A 5,110-nucleotide genomic window follows, 5' to 3' on the forward strand; every position below is an offset into this window, starting at 1 on the left:
GTGGAGATATTTGAAGAGATGGCGAGGACAAAAGCTACTTTTTGGCTCTTTGGCAAATGCTAGTTAGGTTAGAAGGATATTTAAGATAACAAGTTAATATGACTTAAGGCAGAGCCACACCGAATGCGTGTTTTAGACGTGGTCATGGGCGTGTACGCAGATAGTGTAAATAAATGCAAATTGAAATCGCTTTGAAATACAAATTGAAGACAAAAATTGTGCGTCGAGCCCCCTGAGGGCAGTAGTGAACTTCCATCCAAGGTATTTCCATCTTTTTGATGTTTTAATTATTTTACATTGCTAATTGGTCAAATTTAGGACAAGTTTAGGAGTTTCACTTCGTTCTAGCGTTTTTTTTTTTTTTTAATTCGTGCTGGCTACATTAAGCGTTAAACGTTTAACGTTATCAGATGGAAGTCGCACTAGAAGTTTCACTGTAAAATACAATAAGTACAAAATCGCGCGCTTTACTAGTGACCGCCTCGAAATAACGCGTATGATGTTCGAAATCCTGCGGCGCTTAAGCTTTTTTGGGCGTTAAGTACACCTCGACCGTTTCCTAGAGAAACTGAGTGATTTCCGGGAATTCTGACCAATTCAATAGAACTTTATGCAAGCGGAGTGGATAACGTCACTAGAAAATTCACCGTACAAAAATATCAAAAGATTTAAAAGTACATATAATTAAAAAACTCTGATTTAAACTTTCACGATTTTTACTCATTCTTTAAATTGCAAATTTTGTTTTTAAAAGCAGTCTGCTCCGAGACCACGGGGACAACGTCCTTGAAACTTCGGATGTTGGTTTTAAAAACATAGTTTTACGCGTTTAAGTCCCGTTTGCAACTTTGTATATAACCCGTCTAAAGCAGATAGCAAGCAAAGTAAGAGACGGCTCTAATACAATATTGTCACACAGTTCTGTGAAGTACATGACTTCACCTTAATAAGACATTTTTATCCGATTTATCCAGATCCAGTTGGGATAGAAAAATTCCAGGTCGTCGCATCATCTCCTTTTTGGTCAATATTTTTTTAAGTTGTTTTATTTCTAATGCGAACGAAGCCGCGGGCAAAAGCTAGTTTCTAATAAAAGTCAGAATACAATTACAGTGATATACCGTTACAATGTTATACAAGCCATCAGTTGCCTATTAGTAGCGAATCGTCTCAGTTCACCTCACCTAATTTGAGGCAATTAGGCATCCTGTTTCAATTGAAGACTAAGGGGTGCTTTAGATGACATATCTCGATAGTGAGGTCTAACGCAATGCGGCGGTCAAACCGGTCGGTCAACTGAGTCGGATAATGTTGAGGTTTCACGACCCTTAAAGCCCATTATTCGGTGAGGCGTGCAGCGGGACTGGTCAGCGTGTGTGCACCCTGAGCAGCGTCGAGTCAGGACACTTGTACGAGCTTCAATAGTTTGATATGCACGCCGCACGCCCCTGCTGCACGCCGGACATGAGCGTGCACTCAGGCCTTACTAGGGTTGCAAAAAAACGGTTTTTTTCTGGCTTGAAAAAAAAACATGAAAAAAAACCGTGAAAAAAACAGTTTTTTTTCTGGAGTATGTTTTTTTTCTAAAGTACTAAATCTCAAAATTTGGAAAGTAGTTAATACTTTTATACGGTTTTTTAGACTTAATGTTAACTATTAAACGAATTTAATCAAATAACTTTAATTTCTGGTCTTATAAAAGTAACACTTACCAAATCTGTAGTTGGTAGTTATCACTATTTACTGTTGGCAACACCACCGCCTCTCCACGCTACACGCAGCATCGGGGATTCCCCAATAAACATTTGTATACTGAATGGTAATTGAATTAAAATGTACGTGATTGTTATTGAAACACGTTACAACTCACGAAAAACCGTTATTGTCGTATTATTTGTTCATCTGAAAAAAAAAACCATATTTAGAAAAAAAACCATGGTTCTCGGTTTTTTTTCATGTTTTTTTTTCACAATTCTGAAAAAAAACATTTGGTTTTTTTTCTATTTACAACCCTAGGCCTTACACTTAGTTAAGTCACAGTATAATAAAGAGTACTATCGTACAGTATGGCCACTTCCGCTCCCCGCTGAAAGTGCTGCCCACCCCCTCTCGGTTACCTCACAGTTATCGCCTGTCAAAAACGCGAACAGTCGACCTGTCATACCATGTCATAACGCACCTCTTTCATATATTTGATCGCCAGTGTCCGAGGTGTGGTTAAGTTCCCATTTAGAAGGCACACGAACTCGTTTTTAGATTAATTCCGGAACTTCCTTGTAAGCAAGCATCCTTAAAATACGAGTAAAATATTTTATACTATGCACGAATCATCATGATCAGATAAAAAAAAGAAAAAAAAATAACATGGACAGTTTTTTTTTTAATGAAGTAGGCAGCAAACGAGCAGACGAGCCGCCTGATGGGAAGCAGTCATCGCCGCCCATGGACATAAGCAACATCAGGAAAGTCACTTATGCGTTGCCGACCTTTGAGTAGTTATTTTTGTATCCAATTTCTACCTCGGATAGAAAATTATTCAAAGTAAATGAGTTGACGTGACATTCAATTTCATTTTGACAGATGATAAAAGCTGATTTGACAAAAAAAAAGGAAAGTAGCTTATCCGCTACTTGCAAGCGAGTTCACACACCGTGTAAGTAGTCCCTTAAAGGATGTTCGACCGTCTTTACCTATTTCTACCAAGTTATATTTCGGACTCGTTATATGAATATTGTATAATGATAAATGATGACCGCTGTCAGGACGATTGGCGTAATTAACGCGCAATCAGGAGATTTCGACTAAGAATAAGCCGGCTTAGCTATAATCTCACTTTCTCAAGTTCATCCTCACTTTCTCGACGCGTGGCAAACCAAGAACAAACGGGCCTCTCGCTCGTCTTTGTCCAGAACTGTGCAAGGTGTGAAATGAGCTACCTTCTGAGGTGTTTTCGTTGCGCTACGATATGGGGTTCTTCAAGAAGCAGGTATATGACCCTTCACACACTGCTCCGCATCTCGCAGCGAGGTCCGTTGATGCGTTTCTTTAAGGTGGAAACCCATTACACCATATCATGCTATGACCGTGCTATGAACGTGTCAGGCACGGAATGTAACGCGACACGGATGGCTATGCCCACTACAACGTGTCCACATCATTTCATATCCGGGCATAACGAGTTAAGTGACCGTAGTGTCCGCGTATCATCCCCGTAGCATAGACGAGTATAGTGACCGTAGTGTCCGCGTATCATCCCCGTAGCATTGTCATGGTCGACTTTTCCCAGCCCGGCAAGGGGGAAAGTATGGGAAAGCACCAGACAATAAATTTACACAAAATGAGTCTTAAAACTTTGGCGGATCGTCCGCCACGAAAAAGAAGCAAAAAATGTACTTAATAAGGTGCACTACGATTTCCTCAAGATTTCAGGTCTCTAATTGGGTGGAAAGAAAACGGTTAGATTGTGACACACTATTTTATTGTCTAACGGACACAAAGCAAGTTATAGCCAGTAAATCATTATTCTAAGCTTAAGCTAGCACCTTAATATGTATTGCCAGACGGTAGAGCTGGGCCGTGCCATAGTTCAATTCTAAATGATTTACAAGCGTTCCTAAGTTCTGTTAGTCCCTAGTTATCAGTGCCAACATAGATAATAGGAATTCTTCTTAACTAAACTAAGTAATCTTGCCTTCCAGGAAGAAAGAAAATGACACCAACCTTCAAGCCAGAAGTTACCGCTAATACAATGTGTAAGCCCTCCTTCTGCGAGCTGAAGCTGGTCGCCCCAGGCGCTGTGACACAATGAAGCACCACCGCAACCGACGCATCAGCAAGTTGAGAGCATCTTCTTCGCCTGGATAGGCTCGACCCCGGAAGCAAGCTATCGCACCATTCGACGCTTGTGGTAAAATTGGAGTTGCCGGACAAACCGGCCCCCTTTATAAAGAAGACATTACTTGAATGTCTGTATAACCAGTATAACCTGGAGTAGGCCTAAACACAGATTTAGTTGTAATTGTAATTGTAAATATAGTTTTAATTCCCAGTCAGCTGAAAAGGAAAACAAGACATCATTAGAAAAGTGAATGTGGTCTAACCTATTAAATGTGGACAATTACTATTCTGATTTCCTTACCAGCTGGAACTTGAGAGAGCTCATTTTCTCAGCTCTGACGACCCTTCCCTCCACATAGTCCACCAGAAGACTGGAAATAGACACACGTGGTCAAATTAAACTGAGGCAAGGATCAATAATGTGATCAACCTGATACACCCATAATATTCTACTTACAATTCATGGTGGGAAAATATTCCTCCAGAATGCCCTTAGGCTACACAAGGATTGACCGCCAGCACTCCATCAATCTGATCACTTTTTGGATCGAAGATGAAACTCGATAAATAAAAGCAGGCACTGGAGGCCTGAACAGGACCGGAGACAGCTAGCAAGTGCAGGAAATGATCTCAGGAGCCCTAACGACCTTGAGAGGCTTGGGGATAACATCTAAAATGACCACCTCAGCAGTCCTCTGCAGAAATAAATTTCAACCAACTGAAAATCCTAGTGCACAAAATTCCATATAATTTTCCAACAATAAAGTGACTATTTTCTGATTTATTAATTACATTTAAATTGTTAATTCTAAATAATTAAATATTCTGAAAATTGTGCATCTTTGTATTCTGGCAACACCCTTTGTTGACAGCTGATTCTGATTGGATAATCGAACTGTCATCCAGTATCGATCCAGTTGCTAGATCACATAAAGGCTTTGCTATGCGCAAAAAGTAATTACGTTCGGGACAAATTTAAAACTGCCGTTGTTAAATTGTTAAGCTAAAATGTGCAATGTCACAGCATAGGCGAGTATAGTGACTGTAGTGTCCGCGTATCATCACCGTAGCATAAGCGTTCATACCCAGCGTTACAGATCTATGTAGTTTCATGTGTGTTTTCGTGCGATCGAGACTATCTGGAAGAGCAATTGAATACTTTTGACAAATCAATTACCGATCAATCAATTACAATGCCCATTAGAAAACTTACCGTGAGGGAGTTAGTAATGATAGCCTTTATATTAGACTTAGAAGATCAAGAAAACAACAG

The 5,110-nt window shown here is 40.0% G+C and overlaps 1 long non-coding RNA gene across 1 annotated transcript; it reads right to left on the bottom strand.

Moving 5' to 3' along the window:
- Positions 1 to 3,461: 3,461 nt before the first annotated feature.
- Positions 3,462 to 4,860, bottom strand: LOC125234638. Its single transcript, XR_007178016.1, has 2 exons — positions 4,295 to 4,860; positions 3,462 to 4,208 (listed from the first exon to the last, which is right to left on the bottom strand). It is a non-coding gene; the product is annotated as an uncharacterized LOC125234638 (long non-coding RNA).
- Between the last annotated feature and the right edge of the window lie 250 nt (positions 4,861 to 5,110).

The sequence above is a fragment of the Leguminivora glycinivorella genome, chromosome 16, assembly GCF_023078275.1.
Source record: "Leguminivora glycinivorella isolate SPB_JAAS2020 chromosome 16, LegGlyc_1.1, whole genome shotgun sequence".
Lineage (NCBI taxonomy): Eukaryota > Metazoa > Arthropoda > Insecta > Lepidoptera > Tortricidae > Leguminivora > Leguminivora glycinivorella.